The 24,011-nt window shown below is 46.1% G+C and overlaps 1 long non-coding RNA gene across 2 annotated transcripts in view; it reads left to right on the top strand.

The window, feature by feature from the left end:
* The window catches only part of LOC132813752 (uncharacterized), a 43,140-nt gene that overhangs the window by 1,184 nt on the left and 17,945 nt on the right, over positions 1-24,011 (top strand). The window contains exons 1-2 of one of the 2 annotated variants that reach the window (XR_009644160.1): positions 2,842-2,924; positions 3,942-4,048. This is a non-coding gene — a long non-coding RNA (uncharacterized LOC132813752). Of the gene's footprint in view, positions 1-2,841; positions 2,925-3,941; positions 4,049-24,011 lie in introns of those variants that run through there. The other variant, XR_009644159.1, reaches the window with a different exon arrangement.

The following is a 24,011-nucleotide window of genomic DNA, read 5'->3' as shown; positions in this document are numbered from 1 at the left end:
ATATGCAAATATTTCACGTCATTTTTACTGGAGAAGTATATGGAAGCTCGAGAGTTTGGAGAAATAAACAGTGATAACTTGAAAAGTGTCCATGTTACAGAGGAGGTGGGACTGGATGTCTTAAATCGCATCAAGGTGGATAAAGCCCTGGAACCTGATCAGGTGTATCCTGGAACTTTCTGGAAATCTAGGGAAGTGATTGTTGGGCCTCTCCTGAGGTATTTGTATGTTTGATAGCGACAGGTGAGGTGCCATTATTTTAAAAAAGGTGGTAAGGAGGGGCCATGGAACAAGAGAACAGTGAGCCGGAAGTCAGGCAGGCAAGTTGTTCGAATGGACAGGAATCCATCTATTTGGAAAGGTAAGGAATGATCAGGGAGAGTCACTGTGGCTTTGTACATGCACAATTGTGTTTCACTAACTTGAGTGAGTGTTTTGAAGTGACAAAGAAAATTGATTAAGCCAGGCGGTGAATGTTGTTTATATGGACATTCAATAAGGTTCCACAAAGCAGACTGGTTAGCAGGGTTAGATCACATGGAATGCAGGGAGAGCAAGCCATTACAAAACTACCTTGAAGGTAGGAGACAGAGGATGATGATTGAGGGTTGCTTTGCGGACTGGAGGCCTTTGAGCAGCAGTGTGCTGCAGGGATGGATATTGGGCCCTTAAATAAATGACTTGGATGTGAATATATGAGATATGGTCAGTAGGTTTACAGAAGACACCAAAATTGGAGGTGTAGTGGACAGTGAAGAAGGTTAGTTCAGAATACAACAGGATCTTGATCAGATGGGCCATTGGAGCAAGGAATTGCAGACTGAGTTCAAATTAGATAAATGTGAGCTGTTATATTTTGGAAAGGCAAATCAGGGCAGGACTTATGCATTTAATGGTAATGTCCTGGGGAACATTGCTGAACAATGGGACCTTGGAGTGCAGGTTCATAGTTCCCTGAAAGTAGAGTCACAGGTAGGCAGGGGAGTGAATGCAGCATTTGGTACGCTCCCCGTTACTGGTCAATGCATTGAATGCAGCTGTTGTGATGTCATATTGTGGCTGGACAGGGCACTGATGAAGGCCCTTCTGGAATTCTGTTTTCAGTTCCAATCTCCCTGTTCTTGGAATAATGTTGAGAAACTTGAAAGGGTTCAGAAAACATTTGCAAGGACTTTCCTGGGGTTGGACGATTTGAGCTATTGGGAAAGGCTGAATAGGCTGGGACTATTTTCCCTGGAGATTTGGAGGCTGAGAGGTGATCTTATAAAGTCATGAAGGGCATGGATAAGGTGAGCAGTCAGGGACTTTTTCCCCAAGTTCGGTGGCTCCAGAACGAGAGGGTACAGGCTTAAGGTGAGAGGGAAAAGATTTAAAGGGGATTTAAGGGGCATTGTGTTCATGTTGAGGGCATTGCAAGTATGGAATGAGCTGCCAGAGGAAGGGGTGGAGGCTAGTACAATTGCAGCATTTAAAAGGTGTCTGACTGGGTACTTGAAGAGGGAGGTTTTAGAGGGATAAGGGTGAACCGCTGGCAAATGGGACTCCATTAACGCTCTCCGTTAATGGTCAATGCATTGAATACAGAAGCTGGGACGTCATATTGTGGCTGGACAGGACGTTGATTAAGCCACTTCTGGAATTCTGTTTTCAGTTTGAATTTCCCTGTTCTGGGAAGGATGTTGTGAAATTTGAAAAGGTTTGGACAAGATTTACAAAAACGTTACCAGGATTGGAGGATTTGGGCTACAGGGAGGGGCTGAATAGGCTGGGGCTATTTTCTCTGGAGAGTCAAAGACTGAGAGGTGACTTCATTGAGATTTATAAAATCACGAGGCACGTGGATAAGGTGAGCAGCTGGCATCCTTTTTCCTCAGGTTAGGTGGGTCCAAAACTAGAGCACATGGGTTTAAGTTGAGAGGGCAAAGATTTAAAAGGTATCGAACTGGCAACATTTTCAAGCTGAGTGTGATGTGTGTATGGGAGGGGCTACCAGATGAAGTAGTGGAGGCTGAAAAATCACAACATTTAAAAGGCTTCCAATTGGGTACATGAATAGGAAGGGTTTTGATGGATACAGGCCAATAGATGGTAAATGGGAATCCATTAGTTTAGGATTCCTTGTTGGCACAGACGAATTGGACCGGAGGTCTGTTTCTTTGATCTTAATAAATTAAGATGCATTCCTCTCTTTTGTTTCGAGCTAGCTGAAGCACAGATAATTATCCTTGGAGCTGAGAAGGTGAAGCAGTGATTTTGACCTGGCGCAGATTTGGTTCCAAGGTCTTGAATTTGCAAAGAGAGAGAGGAATTGTTAACCCTGTCACAATTTTTAGTAACTACGTTCAAGTAATTGGCAAATAATACAAGGTGAAAATGTGAACACTATTTTACTCAGTAAGTTCTGAGCATCTGGAACAGTCTGAACGACACAGATTCAGCAGGTATTTTGAAACAGACTTGGAATTTTACTTTTTAAGGAAAGATTTGGGGGTAGTTGGGACATATATGCAACATCTGTAGAGGGAGAGAGGACAGCTCCAATGGGCTGAATAGCCCCCAGCCCCTGTGCTCTGTGATACTGCCCCATTCACTGTGAATGATGAAGCTCATCCCAGAGCAGAGAGAGGGAGGAGCTCACCTCTCAATCGGCGCCGGCTTGATTAACGGCAGCTCCAGACCAATAGGAGGAGAGTCTGTGTGGTCCTGCAGCCAATGGGAGTGAATGAGGGGTGTGGCCAGCAAGACGACACCTGTCCATGAGCTGTGCAGGTGCAGTGTCACTGGGTGGGGGTGGGAGAGACAGCAGAGACTGGGACAGAGGCTGTCGGATCTGAATTACAAACTCCCGGTAAATTAAAACCAAAAGAACTGCAGATGCTGTAAATCAGAAACAACAACCAGGAGGGTCTGGAGAAGCTCAGCAGGTCTGGCAGCATCTGTGAAGAGAAATCAGAGTTAACGTTTCAGATCCGGTGTCCCTTCCACAGAACAGGTGTTACTGAGGGAAAAAAAGTCCGTTTATGTGCAGAAGATAGTGTGGGGGGATGGGGGCAAGATAAAAGGAGTAAAGGTGGGGATAGAGTGAGAAGAGCGGTTGGATAAAGGAGTGGATAACGATCTGACTGGGGGAGGGTGACTAGCTGTTTTAATGGAGACTATTAGTGGCTAACCATAGGTAGTGTGTAATGACAGGCTGTGACATGAGGTGGCTACGACATGAGGTTGTTAACCTGTGGTTAGCCACGAACTGTCTCCATTGTAAGCTGTTGCCCACCTATATCACTGCACGATTGGAGCTGCTGAGGACACAAACCTTTGGAATATCCTCCCTCACCCCCTCTGTCCGCCTTAAAGATGTATCTAAAAATCGTTCTCTTTAATCAACGTTTCCATCATCCGTGAAACATTTTAGGAGATTTGTCAATGTGAAAGGCTCCATACAATGCAGGTAGTTGTTGTTATTGTCTGACATCAGGAGAAACAGGGATGAGCCCTCTCTCTCTTATACCTGATGAACAGCAGCAAAAGCAGGAAGCACTGAGCATGCTCCAGCCCACAATGGGCCTCGGATTCTCGATGTCAGCGCAGGACCAATAAGAGTCAGGGGAACGAGGCTGGAGGACCAGGATGTGCCAGTTGGTCCTTCAACCAATCGGAGTGAATGAGGGGTGGGACAATACTCAACCACGTGATAAGCTTCACTGGCAGCACAGTGTTGTTGTGGCCAAGGCATTGGAAATGTGTGAAGGTGCAGGGCAGGGGAAAGGAAAGACATAGACCAGAAAGAGAAGGAAATGTTCATGGTATGGGATGAGAGGTTTTACAGAACTTAGTGCACATTGTGAATCACAAATTTGAAAATCCCAAATTCTGCCCCATTTTCCCCCCTCATAATGCATTTTGCACTCCCTGAAATAGCAACTGTGTTTCTCCCTCCACAGATCCCAGTGATCAGTGCCAAAGCCCCATTGCCTGTGAAGAGGGTGATGTTTGATTTCCCTGTCCAGCTGCAATTCGTGTGGTGAAGGTGCTCCCACAATGTGGTTGGGTAGGTGCTGTTATTGATTATTCACTCAGCAATATTGAAGAGTTGACAATGTATGTGCAAATCAGCAACAGTTTGTTTTTTTTAATCATGTTTATAATTTCACAGAAATACTATTGAAAAATTCTGGCATAAGGCCACAGATTGAGATACTAGGTCAAGTGATCAAAAGCATTGCCAAATGAGCAGGTTTTCGAGAACACCTTAAAAGAGGAAAGCAGGTCTGAGAGGGTTCAGGTGGGAATTCCAGACAGTGTTGCCTTGGCAACAGTAGAAACAGCCAGACAGGTGAAGCAATGAATAAACACAAATGAGTTGTCAAGGTCTTGCAGGGTGTGTGGTGCAGGGAGACAGGGATGTTCACAGGATGAGAATTTTAAATTGTTGCCTGTAAATAGGAGCCTTTCGATGGATCAACTAGTTTTGGTACAAGTGAGCACTTGGGCAGGAGGGTTTAAGATACTCTTGAGATTACATGTAAGTTGAATGTGGGAGGCTGGCCAAGAGTGTTTGGATAATTAAGTCTGGAGATAAATACTCGTCCATCCCTGCATTCAGTAAATGAGCTGAGACTAGGGTGGAGTTGGGTGATGTCACCAATGAAGAAAGTGTGTTTTTGGAGTTGGGCTCTTCCTCCACATCACCCCCACCTCCCTCCCCTCACCAAATCACAGGTATTGTTCCTTGTTCTGTCTGTCTGTCTTTTCTGGTTATGTCCTTCTCTCCCATTCTGCTACGAAGTAATATTTTGACCTCACCGTTGTTGGAAAAACCTACTCCATCCCCACTCTCCCATTCCTTTCTAAATTCCTTGTATGTGGTGTCCCTCAAGGATCGATTCTTCGTCCCTCCTGTTTCTCACCCACATACTGTCAGGAGGTGACATCGTCCAAAAGCACTGTCTGAGGGTTCACATGTACACTGACAATGCCTAGCTCTCCCTCCCCATCATCCCTCTCCATTACTCAGTTATCAAACTGCTCATCACACTCCCACTACGCGATTGGCTGCAATTTCCTGCAACGGAACATTGAAATGGTTAAACCCATTGCCTTCAGTTGCAATTACAAATTCCTTTCCCTTACTGCTGAGCCCCTCCCTCTCCCTGGAACTGTCTGAGGCAGAACTACACTCTTCACAATATTGCTCTCATATCTGTAACCCCAAGGTGACCTTCTGATCAGGTATCTACACAATCACAAACACCAGGAATTCCAATCTCTAAAACGTTGCTTCCCCCCCCGCCTTCACCCCAGCTCCATTGCTACTGAAACCCCTGACCCGTGTTGATGTTGCCTTAAACTTGACGAATCTAAAACAGAACCCTTGATTCCGTGACTATCCGAGTATCTGATTCCAGATCCCTCATGATGGGAAACATCCTCTCAGTATTTACCCTGTCAAACTCCTTAAGAATCCTGCATGTTACAATGAGATCACCTCTCATTCTTCCCAAATCCAGTGAGTAGAGTCCCAACATTTTCAGCCTTTTCTTAAAAGATAATCCCTACAAGCCAGGGATCATCCCAGTTAATCTTTTCTGAAATGCCTCGGATGAAATTATGTATTCCCTTAAATAAAGGGACCAAAACTTCTGTCATTACTCCAGATGTGGTCTCACTCGCACTTTGTAAAGTTACTCTCAGGTATATACTCCAAACACTTACACTGAAAACTCCTTGTAATAAGAAACAACGTTCCATTCCCCATCCTGATTCCCTGTTATAACTGTGTTTCCTACGCAATTACCCCTGGTCCCTTTGTGGTGCAGCTTTCGACAGTTTCCACCATTTACATAGCACTCTGTTCTTTTATTATCTCCTCCAAAATGAGCAACTTCACAATTTCCCAAATTATGCTCCATTTGCTAACTTGTTGCCCACTTCTCCAATGAATCCCTCTCTGTAAACTGTTTATAATCCTTTTGGAACTTTACCGTTCTGCCTTTTCTCATAGATTTCCCCGCTCATTCTTCTAAACATTTCCTGGGAGCACTGGGCAGTGGGAAGCAGTTGTTACCTTTTCAGAGAGACTCTTTGGAATGACTGGGAGGAGCTTGCTGCTCATGGGTCAGAATGGAGACAACTTGCCCATCGAGCTGCATGAGCCTTTCACCCCCCCTGTCTAATTGATGAGGCACAGCAGCAGCACGGAAGGAAAGAAAAGGAAGCACACATCCTGCTCTCCACATCGCACTGACTCTTGAAACATTGTGTCCCATGTGTCAAAGATCTGCCCTGTTCAGTCACATGAAGACCCAGTGTGGAAACTCACAGAAACCCATACAGATTTCCCCCTGAACTAACTGCTGACCCCCACAAGGGGTAATGTGTCCAGTCATCCTGGGCCAGGAGGAGGGGGTGGTGAGAGTTTCTTAAATGAACTGACAGTGACAGTTTTATAAACGTGTATTACAGGTGGACATTCAGATGGTAATCTCAGTAATTGTAACACCAAACTGTGACAAAATTACTCAATTCATCAGGAGCTGGATATTCACATTGTGTGTGAGTATTGTATTCCAGCTCATTCCCATTTGCTGCATAAATGTCCTCTTTTGAATCATCCCACACTCTCAGTAGATCTCCCCCAAGTCTTCAATATGTGTCCTGTAATCCTTTTCTGATGAACTCATGAGTGTAAGGTGGATTATTCTAAATCTGTAAACCCCTCTGTCACAGGGCACCCGCAATTTCCTCTGCTACAAGGAGAACAATCTGTTTCCCCAAACCCCTGATTCCCCAATGTCTGTTTGCTCCCTGTAAGGCACACATCAGGATTGTGTTGGAACATTCTCCACTTGCCTGCATCAGTGCAGCCCCCAACAATATTAAAGTGAACATCCTCCAGGACAAAGCACTGTGCCTGAGTGGTGTCCCATCCACCACCTTCAGCGTTCCCTCTCCCCATCCCCAGGGTACAGTGGCATCACTGTGTAAAAGGGAAAGGCAGCATTGTCTGACCAGACCATAGGGCTGCTCTCTCATTAGGGAGAAATGTCTGGTGGTGGGTTTAACCTGAAGGTTACCACAGCCCAGGCAAGGGGAGAGGTTGAGAACAAGAGTCCATCTATTGTAGATGGATATTCTTGATATGTATTAACAACACCCATCTCTCTGCAACTAAAATCCCCCATTCCTTGTACCATCCTGGTAAATCTCCTATGCCCCCTCTCAGGGACTCTGCCATCCTTCCCAATGTGTGGGTGATCTCTGGTTTGCACAGACCCAGCTGCTCTGTGTTCCTGTGGGTGATGTCATCATCGAGCAACAGTTGCATTGAACCTCACTGTCTGTAAGGGTGGGAGACACAGAAATCCCGGTAGCATTTGAGATGTATTTAGTGTGCACTTGCAATGCCATGATAGATGAGACTTTTCCACAATTATTGGAAAATAGATGAGGACAGTTAGGTGGTAGTTTTCTTTGTCACAGACCCGATGTACTACCAGAGCCTTTTTCTGTTCTGTAGACCGCTAAGATGTTTATTATAGGAATATGACAGGCTCCATTGGACTTCAGGTCAGAAAGGGTGATACTAGAGTAGATGACAGATGATTGGCCGATGTTTTGGGAGGAAAAGGAGATTGAGAGGTTTAAGGAAGAATTCAGAAGCTCAGCACAGAATCGGAAAGGGCCGTCATCAAGTGAGAAATAAACATTGGGAATCCTGAAGGCTGGAAATAAAAAAGGCACATATAGCAGAGCTTTGAGAGACTGGAGGAGATTAGAGATAGGGAGAGTAATGAAGCTGGAGGAGATGAAAGTTGGAGAGGATTCTGAGGATTGAGGATGTTACAGAGATAGAGATATTTCTGATAGACTTTTTTGAGTTTTGAGGCTGGAGAGGAATTATCGAGATAAGGAAGAGTTGTAAGACTGGATGAGGTGGCATTGACGGAGAGTTCCGAGCATAGAGGAATTTACAGAGATAACGAGCGATAGAGTCAGAACGTTATACAGCACTGACACACACCCTGTGTTCCAACCAGTCCGTGTCAACCATAAATTCGAACTGAACTAATCGCATCTACCTCCACTTAGTCCAAATCCATCCAAGCATTCCCTATCGATATACAGGTCCAAATGCTTTTTCCTCTTAGAATCCCATTCCCCTACCGTTTTACTCTCCATTTACCCCTTACTAATTCACTAAACCCAATCATCCCTGAACACTATGGGCAATTGAGCACGGCCAGTTCACCTACCCTGTACATCTGTGGCTTGTAATGTGTCCAGCCATCCTCCCTGTCTGTGGCTTGTGGGAGGAAACGGGAGCACCTGGAGGAACCCACGCTGACACAGGGAAGCAGATCCAAACTCCGCATGGACAGCCACCCAATGCAGGAATTGAACCTGTGTCCCTGGCAGCAGTGCTAACCATTGAGCCACTGTGCCACCCTTAAATTGTAATTGTATTCACAGCTACCACGTCCTCTGCTAGTTTATTCCACATGTGAATCACTCTCTGTACAAAAACAAAAAATAAAATCTGGAACGTCTTTTTCGGGGCTTCCTTTTCTCACCCACTCTTGAATCGCGCGCCCTCCTGGAAAGGGCACCTGCTGTTCACATTACCTATACTCTTCAGGATTTTATAAACCTCCAATAAGGTCACCCCTCAGCATCCTACACCCCAGTGAAAGAAGTCCCAGCCTACCTAGCCTCTCCTTATAACCGAAAGCATCCATTCCCATCAACATCCTGGTAAATCTCTTCTGAACCCACTCCGACTTAATAATATATGTCCTATAACAGCACAACCTGAACTGAGCACAGTATTCCAGAAGAGGCCTCACCAACATCCTGTACAACCTCCAACGTAATGTCCCAACTCCTATACTCAAAGGTGTGAGCAATGAAGGCAAGTGTGCTGTACACCTTCTGAACAACCCTGTCTACATGTGACATAAACTGCAAAGATCTGAACCCCGAGGTCTCTTTGTTCTATATCACTATGCAAGGCCCGACTTTTAATCAGTGTAAGTCCTGCCCTTTTATCAAGATGCAATATTTGGCATTTATTCCAATCCAGAACATCCTTCTAGTATAAAGGCAATAGAAGTATACTTAAGAGGAAAATCAGTAAGGTAAAAAGGGGACAGGACACAGTTTTGGCGAACAGGGTAAGGACAATCCAAAGGGTTTTTATAAATACATTAAGAGCAAATGGGTTACTAGAGACAGAATAGGGCTCCTCAAGGATCAGCAAGGCAGCCTGTGTGTGGATCTGCAGGCGATGGGGTGGGGAGGGGATACTAAACAAGTATTTTGCATCAGCATTTACTGTGGAGAAGGATATGGAAGATATAGAATGTTGGAAATCGATGGTGACACCTTGAAAAATGTCCATATTACAGCGAAGGTGGTACTGGATGTCTTGGAACGCAGAAAGGTGGATAAATGCCCAGGATTTCATCAGGTGTGTCCTAAAATTCTGTAGGAAGCTAGGGAAGTGATTGCTGGGCCCCTTGCTGAGATTTTTGTATCAGCGATAGTCACAGCTGAGGTGCCAGAAGACTGGGGGTTGGTTAATATGATGATACTGTTTAATGAAGGCGGTTTGGACAAGCCCGGGAACTACAGACCTGTGAGCCTGATGTTGGTGCCAGACAAGTTGTTGGAGGGAACCCTGAGGGACTGGATTTGCATGTATTTGGAAAAGCAAGGACTGATTAGGGATAGTCAGCATGGCTTTGTGTGCGGGAAATCATGTCACTTACTTGACTGAGCTGTTTTATGAAGAAGTAAGAACGTGGATTTTTGAGGGCAGAGCGGTAGATGGGATCTATATGGACTTCAGTAAGGCGTTCGACAAGGTTCGCCATGGAAGACTAGTTAGCAAGATGAGATCTCACCATACCAGGAGAACTAGCCATTTGGAATATAGAACTGCCTCAAAGGTAGAAGACAGAGGGTGGTGGTAGAAGGTTGTTTTTCGGACTGGAGGACTGTGACCACTGGAGTGCCACAAGGGTCGGTGCTGGGTCCACTACTTCTCATCATTTTCATAAATGATTTGGATGTGAACATAGGAGGTATTGTTAGTAAGTTTCCAGGTGACACCAAAATTGGAGGTGTAGTGGGCAGTGAAGAAGGGTACCTCAGGTTTCAATGGGATCTTGATCAGATGGGGAAATGGGCTGAGGAGTGGCAGATGGAGTTTAATTTAGATAAATGTGAGGTGCTGCTTTTTGGAAAAGCAAAGCCTAGCAGGACTGATAGACTTAATGGTCAGGTCCGAGGGAGTGTTACTGAGCACAGTTTTCTTACAGTGCAGGTTCATAATTCCTTGAAAGTAGAGTCGCAGGTGGATAGGATAGTGAAGGTGATTGGTAAGATTTACATTATTGGTCAGAGCAGTGAGTACAGGAGTTGGGCAGTCATGTTGTGGCTGTACAGGACATTGGTTTGGCCACTCTTACAATATTGAGTGCAATTCTGTTCTCCACCTATCAGAAGGATGTTGTGGAACTTGAAAGGTTCAGAAAAGATTGGTGGCAGAATATTCTTTAAAGGGTAGAATAACCAGTGGGAGGTCATTGGACATTGGTACCAATGACACAGGAAGAGAAAAAAATAGGTCCTGATGAGAGAATATAGCAAATTAGCCTGGAATATAAAAAAGTAGATACTCGGTCGTAATATCTGAATTACTCCCAATGCTACATGCTAGTGAGAGTAGGAATAGCAGGATGGAGGAGATGAATGATTGGCTAAAGATCTGGTGTAGGGCAGAAGGATTCACATCTTTTGGTCATTGAATTCTCCTCTGGAGTAGAAGTGACTTGAATAAGAAGGATGGATTGTCCCTGAATTGGAAGGTGACTAATATCCAGGCAGGGAGATTTGCTAGTACTACTCGGGAGGCATTCAACCAGTGAGGGAGTGGGGGTAAACCTAAAGAGATAGTGAGAAAGGAGGTAAGTCTGAGGCTGGTACAGTTCAGAAATCAAACAGTCAAGGCAGAACGTGGTAGAACCGAGCAGTTACACTGCATTTACTTCAATGCAAGAGGCCTGACAGGGAAGGCAGATGAGCTCAGGTTATGGTTTGAACATGGGACTGGGATATCATCGGTATTATAGAAATATGACTCAGGGATGGATGTGACTGGCAGCTGTATGTTCCAGGGTATAGATGCTATAGGAAGGATAGAAAGGGGGACAAGAGAGGAGGACGAGTGGTGTTTTTGGTTAGGGATAGCATTAGAGTTGTGCTTGGGGACGATATTCATGGGAGTAAGTTCAGTGAAATTATTTGGACGGAACTGGGAAATAAGAAAGGATTGATCACCTTATTGTTAATATCTGCGTGTGTTTCATCTGATTGCTCTGGTTTCCTCCCACTATGTAAAGATGTGCAGGTTAGGTGGATTATCCAGGCTGAATTACCCACAGTGTTCAGGGATGTGCAGGTTGGGTGGATTATCCATGGGAAAGGCAGCATTACATGGGTAGGGTGGGAGTCTCTGAGGGTCAGTGCGGATGTGATGGGCTGAATGACCTGCTTCCCCACTGTCTGGATTCTCTGATAATTATAATAGTTTTAAAATAGTTCCAAAAAAGAATAGACCAGATCTAAAAGTTGCTGTTCTAAATTGGATAGAGGTGCATTGTGATTGAACAAGATAAAATCTTTCAATACTTCTTTGCTATTCCCAGGTAAAGGGACGGCTGAAAAGTGGGAACGTAACATAAGGAATAGGAGCAGGAGGAGGCCATCTGGCCCCTCCAGCCTGCTCTGCCATTCAATAAGATCAGGGCTGATCTCAGCTCCACTTTACTGCTCTCTCCCATAACCTTTAATTCCTTTCCTGTTCGTAAATCTACATTTTGACCTAAAGACATTCAAGATGAAAGTCTCAACTGTTTCAATCAGCTGGGAATTCCACAGATTCACAACCCTTTAGCTGAAGAAGTTTCTCCTGAACTCAGTCCTAAATCTGATACCCCCTTATTTTGTCGCTATGCACCATAGTTTGTCCAGTCCACAGTGGAAATGACCTCCCTGCTTCTATCTTATCTACTCCTTTCATAATTTTATATTTTTCCTATACAATCTCCCATTATTCTAAATTCCAATGAGGATCATGCCAGTTTTGTCAATCTCTGCTCAGAAGGCAACCCTTTCAACTCCAGACTCAAACTAGTGACCCTGCTCTGCACCCCCTCCAGCGCCATTACATCCTTCCTGAAGTTGGGGACGAAAACCTGTACACAGTACTCCAGGTGTGGCCTCCCCAGCCCCCTGTACAGCTGCAGCATAACCATCCCTCTAGCAATGAAGGACAATATTCCCTTCACTGCCTTAATTACCTGCTGTACCTGCAAACCAGCTTCCTGTGATTCATGCACAAGGACACCCAGCTCCCTCTGTACAGCAGCATGCTGCACGTTTTCACCATTTCATCATCCAGTTTGTTGTTAGTCCGACCAAAATGGATGAGCTCACATATCCCAACATTGTCCTCCATCTGCCAGACCCTTAACCACTCAATTAACCTCTCTGTATCCCTGTGCAGACTGACAGTGGCCTCTGCACACATTGCTCTACCACTCATCTTAGTGTCGTCCACTTTTCATGAATCCATGCTGTGTCTGCTCGATGAGACAATTTCTATCCACATAGCTCACTATTTCTTTCTTGAGAGATCAGACATTTCCCCCACTACAGAAGTTATGCTGACACGTCCATTTTAAAATATTGGCATCACATTTGCAGCTTTCCAATCTGTTAGAACCGTCCCAGAGTCAGCAAATGTTAGTGAATTATCACGAGTGTATTTGCTATTTACCCACTGCCATTCCTTACAGTCCCCGGGGATGCATTCCATCACGGCCAGGAGACCCATCTACCTTTCGGCTGGTATCTTTCCCAGCACTGCCTCTTTACTGAGAATGATTGATTGTTTCTCTGTCTTCATCTGCCATTGCCCCCATAGGCCTGCGACAATGAGTATATAGACAGTATGTTCCTGTTAAGGCCGAGGCTGGGAGGTGTAAGGAATGCTGCTGTCAAGAGGAATTGTGGCTCTGGTCAAGAAAATGAAGGGGGATATGGCAAGTCCAGACAGCTGGGTTTGTGTGAATACCTAGAGGTATATAGGGGCAGTAGGAGTATACTCGAGGGAAACTAAGAGGGCAAAAAGGGGACGAGAGAGCTTTGTGAAATGGGTTTGGGGGAAATCCAAAGAGATTCTAGAAATGCACTAAGGACAAAAGAGTAACCAGGCAGAGAATAGGGACCCTCAAAGATCAACAAAATTGTCTATGGATCTGCAGGAGGCAGGAGAGATACTATCTGCGTATTTCATGTCCGCTTTTACTGAAGGAGGATATGGAAGTGAGAGAGTTTGGAGAAATAAATAGGGATAACTTGACAAGTGTCCATATAAGTTATGAGGCACTGGAACTTGTATAATGCATCAAGATTGATAAATCCCTGATACATGATCAGGTGAATCCCAGAACTTTGTGGGAAGCTAGGGAAGTGATAGTTGGGTCCCTCGCTGAGATATTTGTATCACCGAGGTGCTGGAAGACTGGCGCCATTATTTGAGAAAGGTGATGAGGAAAAGTCAGGGAACAATACACTGGTGAGCCTGGAGTCAGGTAAGTTGTTGGAAGGGCTTCTCAGGGATAGGATTTAGATGTAATTGGAAAGGTAAGAAATGATTAGGGACAGTCAGCATGGCTTTGTGTATGGAAATCACTAACTTGGACTTCAGAAAGACATTCAAGGTGGAAGAACTAGCTATTTGGATATAAAATTGGCTGTAAGGTTGGAGACAGAGGATAGTGGTGAAGGGTTGCCTTTCGGACTGGAAGCCTGTGATGAGCAATATGGTGGAAGGATCAGTGCAGGGTTCACTGCTTTTCATCATTTATATCAATGATTCCTATGGTTAGTGACTTTACATAGACACCAAACTGGATCAGGAGGAAGTGGATCGGGAAGAAGGTTACCTCAGAGTACAATGGGACTTCAATCAAATGGGCTGGGGAGTGGCAGGTGGAGTGAATTCAGATAAATGTGAGGTGCTGCATTTTGAAAAAACAAATCAGGCCAGGACTTATCCATTTAATGGGAAGGTCCTGGGGAGTGTTGCTGAACAAAGAGACCTTGTCGTGCAGGTTGATAGTTCTTTGAAAGTGGAATCATGGATAGGCAGGGTAGTGAAGGAGGCGTTTGGTGTACTTGGTCAGTGCATTGAGTATTGGAGTTGGGACATTGTTTTGCAGCTCTACAGGACATTGATTCAGCCACATCTGGAATTCTGCTTTCAGTCCTGGTCTCCCTGCTGTAGGAGTGATATTACAGAACATGAAAGGATTCTGAAAAGATGTGCAAAAGTGTTGCCAGGGTTGAGGATTTGAGCTATAGGGAGAGGCTGAATAGGCTGGGGCTGTTTTCCCTGGAGCATCAGATGCTGAGAGATGACCTTCGAGGTACATAAAATCGTGAAGGACATGGATAGGGTGAACAACCAGGGTCTTTTCCCAAGGTTAAGTGAGTACAAAACTAGAGGGCACAAGCCTAAGGTGTGAGGCAAGAGATTTTAAAGGGATCTTAGGGGCAATGTTTTCAAGCTGAATATGGAATGAGCTGCCAGAGGAAGTGTGGAGGCTGGTACAATTACAACATTTGAAAGGCATCTGACTGGGTACGTGATTAAGAAAAGTTTAGAAGGATATGGGCAAAGTGCTGGCAAATGGGACAAGATTAATTTGGGATAAATGGGTGGCATGGATGAGTTGGATTGAATGGTCTGTTTCTGTGCTGTACATCTCGGAATTTAACTATTTGAGGATAAATTTGGAGTGCTACGGGTAAATGGGAGGGGAGGAAGGGCAGATTGGCAGCATGTCCAGAGGGAGAGAGTATAGCCGCAATGGGCTGAATAGCCCCCAACCCCTGTGCTCTGTGATACTGCCCCATTCACTGTGAATGATGAAACTCATCCCAGAGCAGAGCCACAGACATATACAGCACGGAAACAGACCCTTCAGTCGAACTTGTCCGTGCCGACCAGATATCCTATCCTAATCTAGTATGATATGGCAGCAGTTGGCTCATATGCCTCTACACCCTTCCTATTCATACACATCCAGATGCCTTTCAAATGGTGTAACTGTACTAGCTGCCACCACTTCCCCTGACAGTAGCTTCCATACACGCACCATCTCTACATGAAAAAAGTAGTCTCTTGCGTCCCTTTTATATCTTTCCCCTCTCACCTTAAACCTATGCTCTCTAGTTCTGGACTCCCCCACCCCAGGGAAAAGACCTTGTCTATTTATCTCATCAATGCCTCCCATGATTTTATAAACCTCTCTATGAGGTTACCCCTCAGCCTCCCACACTCCTGGGAGGATCCCACCACTCATGTCACAATGGGGCCTGGCTGATTGACGGCAGCTTCAGAACAATAGGAGACTAGATGTAATCCTCCAGCCAATGGGAGTGAATGAGGGGTGTTGCCAACAGGCCAGCATGTGACCATGAGCTGTGCACGTGCAGTGTCACTGGGCAGGGGTTGGGAAGAGACCCAGTGAGTGTGAAGGGAGTGGGAGAGAAATGGAGTTAGTGTGGACTGGGAGGGTTTCTCAACTCATGATGTAGGCTGCTAGACCTGAATTAGAAACTCCCAGTAAATGAAAACCAAAAGAACTGTGGATACTTAAATCAGAAACAACAACCAGAAGGTACTGGAAAAGCTCAGCAGGTCTGGCAGCACCTGTGAAGAGAAATCAGAGTTAACATTTTGGATCCGCTGACACTTCCTCAGAACTGATGTCACTGAGAAAAAATGTCAGTTTATATACAGAAGGTAGGGGTTAAGGAGTAAATGATAGGTGGTGATATAGTCCAAAAGAGATATAGCAGCAATTGGACAAAGGAATGAATAATGATCTGGCTGGTGGAGGGTTAATAGATGTTAATGGAGACTGTTAGTGACTAACCATAGGTAATGTGTAATGGCAGGCTATGTAATAACAAGGCCTGGTGTGTGGGGTGGGCCACTAGGGCGCAAGGACGTGGGAGACTTAGGACCTAAAATTAATGAATTCCGTTTTAAGGTCAGAGGCCTGAAGGGTCCCCCAAGTACAAAATGAGGTTTGTTCTTCCAGCTTACGTTAAAGTTTGGCGCAGGAGAAGTACAGCCGGTCAGACAGTATCCAAGGAGCAGGAGAATTGACATATTGGGCCTGAGCCCTTCAGCAGGATTCTGAGTGGGGAAGAGGGTTGACAGATAATAGGATGTGTGTGTGGGGCTGGCGAGAAGGTAGTTGGGAAGGCGATAGGAAGATGCTGGTGGAGGGTAATGGTGAGAGGGTGGAGTGGGTAATTAAGAAGGAAGATGGGCAGGTGGGACTGTTCGAGAGGGTGGTGCTGAGTTGGAGGGCTGGATCTGGGATATGGTGGGGGGAGGGGAAATGATGAAACATTGATTCTGTACTTAAAGGGTCCCAAGGTAGAAGATGAGGTATTCTTGCTCCAGGAGTCATGTAGCTAGGATTTTGTGGTGGAGGTGGCCCAGGACATGCATGTCCTTGGCAGAGTGAGAGGGTGGGTTGTAGAAATGGTTGACCACAGGACAGTGGGGTTGATTGGTGCACGTCTCCCAGAAAGGTTCCCTGAAACATTCTGCAAGTTGGCGTCCTGTCTCCCCATTGTAGAGAGCAATGAACACAATAGATGAGGTTATTCAATGTACAGGAAAATCTCTGCTGGATGTGGAAGGGACCTCTGGTGTCTTGGATGGAGGTGAGGGGAAGGTGTGGGCACAGGATTTACACCTCTTGCAATGGCAGGCAAAGGTGTTGGGAGTGGAGGATGGGTTGGTGGGGAGCATAGGTCTAATGCGGAAGTCACAGGGAATGGTCTCTGAGGAATGCTGAAAGGGGTGTGGAGGGAAAGATATCTCTGTTGGTGGGGTCTGATTGTCGGTGGTGGAAATGGCAGAGGATGATGTGTTGTATCTGACTGAAAAGCGAGGACTTGGGGGTTCTATCCTTGCTGCGGTTGGAGGGGTGGGGTTCAAGAGCAGAGGTGCAGGAAGTGGTGGAGATACACTGAAGGGTATTGTTGACCACATGGGAGGGGAAATTGCTGTCCTTGAAATACAGGGCCATTTGGTATGTTCTGGAGTGTTCTGCATCAAGCTTCCCTGGAACACTGCATTAAGAATGAGACAGATGTTGGCCAGGGAACAGGCTCGTGTGTTAAAGTGGCAGGCAACTGGAAGCTCAGAGTCTGTTTTGGTCTGAGGGGGAGCATAGATTTGTCCAGATTGCACTTCGTCTCTTTGTAGGGACTGTCAGATTTAGTCCCAATCACCCACTTCATGATGCTAACCTGTAAACTCCTTATTTTCAATTCCCTGCAGCTCCTTATAAACACACATTCCAGTACCGTTTTAGGCGGAATGTTCCAGATTCTAACAACTGTCTGTTCACCCAGAAACTGCTGAGGTCCATGTTGACTCTGGGGCTACAAAGGATTGAATTGAAAGATGAGATGCTTTTCCTGAGCTCCCATTGAGATGTATTGGAACAGTACAGGAGGCTGAGGGCAGTGTAGTTGTGAGCAGACAATGAAAATGACAGGGCTGCACTGAGAGGGCTGCTTGGCTCAATGAGTATTTTGGAGTTGGGTGTAAACAGAGCGAGGTGGGACAGGGAGAATGTGAAGCTGAAACTCCGTTTTGTTTCAGCCCATTCAGAAATTCACATGGTCCCAAAGGTAACAGCCAGTTTGTAAGCGATACCTGTGGAAATTTTGTAACGGTTTTTAAGGTATAACGTATCAACATAAGTAAAGAATACGGGATTTTGATTACAATGTTTGAAGGGTAGGAAGATTGCTCGCTCATTTAAATTCTCTAAATGGGAGTAACTAGCTGAATCTAGAGAGCCTGTGTGACAGGAGACCTCAGACCCATGGTGTTCTCCTCTTGTACAATGTGGGAAAATTAGGGATGTTTCCAGTGTCCCTGACAGGCTGTGTGTGCAGGAAATGTGCCCATCAGCAGCTACTGGGAAACTGCTTTTCAGACCTGGAGCTGTGAGTGGACTCACTGTGGAGCATCTGCAATACTGAGAATGTTATGAACAGCATGTTCAGTGAGTTAGTCACACTGCAGGTGAGGGTTACACAGGCAGAAAGGGAATGGGGGATCATCAGGTCAAGTAAAAGGCTCAGGAAGGAAGTGCAGGAGTTCCCAGTGGTTATTCCCTTCCCAAACAGATACTGTATACCGCTTGGGATTCGTGTGGGTGTGTGCGTATGTGTTGGTCTCAGAGGCAATCAGCAACAGCCAATTTCATGACACCGTAGATAGCTCTGCTGCCCAGAACGGGAAGAAAGATAGTGACAGGGGATTCAATAGTCAGTGATACAGACAGGCACTTCTATGGCCACAGCCATGAATCCAGGATGGTATGTTATCTCCCTGGTGATAGGATCCGCGATATCATGGTGCAGCTACAGGACATTCTGGAGCTGGAGGGTAAACAGCCCGTGGTTGGAGAACACATCAATACCAACGACAGCATGAAACAAAGGGATGAGTGTTTGAAAGCTGGATATTGGGAGAGCAGGGACACATTATAATGCAGCTCCTGAAATGAAATGATGTCAGACTTGCTCCCAGTGCCATGTGCTAGTGAGAGCAGGAATAAGAGGGTAGATCAGCTGGATATGTGGCTGGAGAAATGGTGTACCATGGAAGGGTTTAGATTCTTCAGGCATTGGGAGCGTTTCTGGGTTAGGTGGGAACTGTACCAGCCTGACCGGTTACCCCTGGGCAGAGCTGGGTCAAATCTCCTGGGGGGGGGGGGGGGGCGCTATTGCCAGTTCCATTGGTGAGGTATTAACTAGTCTGGCAGGGGGGTGGGAGCTAAAGTGTCAGGTTAGATGGGCCAGATTCAGGACAGAGAGTGGGAGGTAGAATATTAGTGATGTAGTCAGCGGCTCCGAAAACCAAAGGAAAGGAGGATTAAACGAGGATTGAGTCCCTCTTCATCCATCAGTCCTGCCATCCCAGGAATCAGAGTCAACAAAATCTGGAGCTGTACAGCTCTGTCTCCAGTGCTTCAGCAAAATGGTGGGAATCTGCAACAAACCCAAGAAGTGCTGGAGATCCCCAGCAGGTCGGGCAGCATCTGAAATGGTGACACCTGCAGGAAACATTGCAGCCTTGGTCATCTTTTTCACTGTCCACTAAACCTCCAATTTTGACGTCATCTGCAAAATTACTAATACCTCCTGTGTTTACATCCAAATCATTGATATAAATGACGGAAAATAATAGATACAGCACCAATCCTTGTGACACTCCACAGGCCTCCTGTCTGAAAAGCATCCCTCCGCCACCACTCTCTGTCTTCTACTTTTGAGCCAGTTCTGTACTCAAATAGCTGGTTTCTGCTTTATTCCATGAGACCTAACCTTGCTAACCAGTCTCCATGAGAAAGCTTGCCGAATGCCTTACTAAAGTCCACATTGATCATGTCGACCAGTCTGCCCTCAATCATTTTTGTTACTTCAAAAAACATTCTAACCCCTGGAAAACATAACAGTTACAGCACCAGAGTAATCAGCCCATCGTGTCTGTGCAGATCATAATGCCATCCCAAACTAATTCCATCTGCCTGTAACATGATCCATATCCCTGATAACCTATGCCTGCTTATGTGTCTGTCCGAATGCCTCTTAAACTGTGATTGTTTCTGCTTTTCCCATCTCCCAAGAGAATACATTCTAGTCACTGACCACCTTCTGCACAAGACACTTGTCTGACACAACTCCCTTTAAACTTGCTCAGATGTTGTTGGAAATGCTCAGCAGGTCATGCAGCATCTGTGAAAAAAATCAGTTAAAGTTTCAGGTCTGGTCACCCTCAGAAACGTTATCGCTGATTTCTCTTCACAGATGCTGCTAGACCTGCTGAGCGTTTCCAGAAGCTTCTGATTCTCTTCCTGGTTTACAACATCTGCAGTTGTTACGGTTTTCATAGCCTTTAAACTTACTCCCTCTCTTAAATGTGTGGCTCTAGAATTTGTCATTTCCACCTTGGAAAAAAGATTTACGTTTTCGTTTGGATTCCCCTACCCTGGGAAAAAAGAAACCATGACTAGTCACCCTATCATTGATCCTCATAATTTGATAAAGTTCGATTAAAGCCACCTAACGTGTCCAGTGCTGCAGGGAAATAGCCTCCGCTTATTCGCACTCTCCCTATGGTTCAAATGTTCCAATCTGGCAACACCCTTGTAAATCTTTTCTGAACTCTTTCAAGTTTCCCAACATCTTTCCTATAGCAGGGAGACTGGAATTGAAAGCAGCGGGCATTCCAAAAGTGGCCAAGCCAATAAACTGTACAACCGAAACATGATCTCCCAGCTCCTGTACTCAATGCACTGCCCAATAACAGCTAGCATACCGCACACCACCTTCACCGACCTGTCTACCTTCAACTACACTTTCAAGGAACTATTAACCTACACTGCACGGTCTGTTTGTTTGTCAATACTTCCCAAGAACTTGCCATTAAGAGGTTGAGTCATATACTGGTAACATCTTTCTGAAATCAGGGAGACTACAATTGAATGCGGTATTCTAACACTGGCCTGACCAATGCCCTACTCAGCCACAACGTGACCTCCTAACCCCTATACTCAGTGACAGAATCCCTGCAGTGTGGAAGCAGGCCTTTCGCCCCATGAGACCATACCAACCATCGGAACAGCATTCCACCCTAACTCTGTAACCTACCATTACCCAAAGCTAATCCAGCTAACCTGCATGGCTTTGGATTTGTGGGAGGAAATTAAGAGCACCCAGAGGAAGCCCACGCAGACACACAGGGAGAATGTGCAAACACCACACAGACAGTGGAGTCGAACCAGAGTCCATTTATTGACCAGCACATTCCATTCAATGTTAGTGTCCCAAATTCCATGTTCAGCACCTGATCTCCCTGAAACTTTCCAGGAACTATGCAGTTGTTCTGAGCCCTTCAGAGGGAATTAAGGTGAGGAGGACAAAACACAAACAGGGTTGAGTTGTAGATCTATAAAATAACTCTCCATCTTCCTCCCCGTCTCCCCCCCTGCTCTGTCTGTTCCGCCCCCCTTTGTCGTCGCCCCACCCCCTCATGGGTCGTCCTCCCCTCTGTCGGTCTGATCCCCCATCTGTCGCCCCCTCGGTCTGTCCCTCCTCTCTGTCGTTTGCCCCCTCCAGTGGGTTGCCCCTCTCCTGTCGGTCGTTCCCCCCTCTCCTGTCGGTCACGCCCCCCCACCCTGTCGGTCGCACCCCCACCGTCGGTTGCCCCCTCCTGTCAGTCGCCCACCGCGTCTCTCCCCCCCCACCATCAGTCGCCCCCTCTGTTCCCCTCCTCTCTAATCCTACTTTCTGTCCCCACCTGTTTCTGTGCCACCCCTCTCTATCCCCCCTCTCTTTCCCTACCCATTGCTGTCCCACCCCTGTCAATCCACCCACTCCCTGTCTGCCTACCCTCCCTCCCAAACCCCTAGTTCTGTACTCCCCCACTGGAGGGAAAATATCTTGTCTATTTACCCTATCCATGCCCGGCCTGATTTTTAAAATCTCTTTTAGATCACTGTCTAGCCTCTGAAGCTCCAGAGAAAACAGCCTATCCAACCCTGGCAACATGCTATACTTCTTTTCTGACCTCTTTCAGATGGATGTTCTTAAACATGATAGGAAGGAGAACAGAATTCGATGGAATATTGCAAAAGTTGCCGAATCAATGTCCAGTACAGCCGCAATATGACCTCCCAACCCCTATACTCAATGCTCTGACCAATAAAGACAAGCCGGCCAACCGCCGCCTTCACTATTCGATTTACTTGCTACTCTACTGTCAAGGAACTATGAACCTGCACTCCCAAGGGCTCTTTGTTTAGCAGCACTCCCCAGGAACTTACTATTAACTGTAAAGGCCTGCTAAAGTTTGCTTTTCCAAAATGCAGCACCTCACATTTTTCTAAACTGAACTCCTCAGCCCATCACCCATCTGATCTAGATCCCCTTGCACTCTGAGGTAATCTTTTTCCCTGTCTACCACACCTCCCATTTTGGTGTCATCCGCAAACTTACTTACAATACTTATGTTCACATCCAAATCATGGATATAAATGGCGAAAAGTAGTGGATCCAGCACCGATCCTTGTGACACTCCACTGGTCACAGGCCTCCAGCCTGAAAAGCACCCTCTGCCTTCTACCTTCGGGCCAGTTCTGTACTCCATACGATCTAACCTTGCTGACCAGTCTCCCGTGAGGAACCGTGTCGAACGCCTTACTGAAGTCCATGTAGATCATGTCCATGCTCTGACCTCAGCAATCCTCTTTGTTACTTCTTCAAAAAAAACTGAGTCAGATTCATGAGACATGATTTCCCATGCACAAAGCTGTTATTAATATCCAGGATTTAACTCTGTACATCGGGGTCTGCGTTACCCAGTTATAGGTGTTAATATTCTGGATGAAGTTCAAGTACACCAGCATTTTGTCAGTGACTGTGTATTGAGTCTTGTTAATGTCACCAACACAATTGAGTTCCTTTTTGAAAGGCGGTCCCCGTATCCCTTGCCCACCAGGAAATGGTGGCAGTGTCCTTACCTCTGGACCAGGAGGATCGGGCTCAGAGTTGAGGAACAGCATCTTTGAAGAGGCTGATTAGAAAACCTGCCCAAGCCACCAGGCCATACTGTCTCCCAGCTGTCCCTGCCTCAGCCTCTAAACAGAACCTTCCTGTAGTTTCTCTCCTGTCAGACTCTCCCATTGCTCAGTTTGTCCAGGATCCCCTCCTGCTGCTGCACTGCTCCTGTCCCTCACTGACCTGTCCATCCCCCAGTGTCGTCCACATTCATTCATTGTTTACAATCTCATTACCCCAGTTCTCCAGCTCCGCCCCTTCTCGTCCATAGAGACGGCTCAGTGATTAGCACTGCTGCCTCACAGCACCAGGTACCCGGTTTTGATTCTAGCCAAACCTGGAATTTGTGCATTCTCCCCGTGTCTAAGCGGGTTTCCTCTGGGTGCTCCGGTTTCTGCCCACAATCCCAAAGATGGGCAGGACAGGTGAATTGGCCATTTTAAATTGCCCATAATATTAGTTACATTAGTCAGGGGTAAATATAGGGTAGGGGAATGGGTCTGTGCAAGTTACTGTTTGGAGGGTCGGTATGGACTTGTTTGGCCGAAGGACCAGTTTCCATACTGTAGGGATTCTGATATATTGGGCAGCAGCTGCTGTCAATCACCCGGACTCCTGTATGATCGGGAGCACGTGCTGTAGGAGGGGAGACCAGTGTACGGGCTCAGTGCTAACCAATTGTGGGAGTATGCACAGTACGGGTCAGTGCCTGGGAAGGAGGCTCTGGGTGTATCGGATTAATCTGTCATTGGCATCTTCCGGAGCAGGACCCAGGGGAATGGCCTGTTTCCTGGTACCCTGCCATGTGATCAGACTATCAGTGGTGCAGCATTTTGCAGAAAGTTATCAGAACTCTTTTTTTTGTGAAGATTCAGGGTTTTTGTGGAAAGTGACAAGGATGGACCTGCAATTTGAGTTCTAATTTGGTTCATTTTAGTAAGACGGGTTTTGGCCAGAGTGTGCAGGAAGCAGTGTATGCAGGGTGGTTGTCATCAGAGGATTCACCAACAACTCCCCTCACCACCCCCCCCCCCCGCCCCCCCCCCCCCGTGGACTCAGAATCAGACTCATTGGTTTGGTTCGTAGTCCGCAGACAAGAGCTAGGAAACTGAATTCAAAGAGAGGACAGAGTGTGTGAGAACCAGGTGTGGAGGAAAGGAGTGAGGAGGTTGGTTTGGATTTCAGTTCACAGAAGAAAGAAATTGTTAGATTGAGAGTTAAAACTTTGGGAAACATGAAACTACAATTTAATACTATAATTATCTTATAAAGATCCA

The sequence above is a fragment of the Hemiscyllium ocellatum genome, unplaced genomic scaffold (assembly GCF_020745735.1).
Source record: "Hemiscyllium ocellatum isolate sHemOce1 unplaced genomic scaffold, sHemOce1.pat.X.cur. scaffold_460_pat_ctg1, whole genome shotgun sequence".
NCBI classification, from domain to species: Eukaryota; Metazoa; Chordata; class Chondrichthyes; order Orectolobiformes; family Hemiscylliidae; genus Hemiscyllium; species Hemiscyllium ocellatum.
This window is presented reverse-complemented; position numbering and strand designations above follow the sequence as displayed.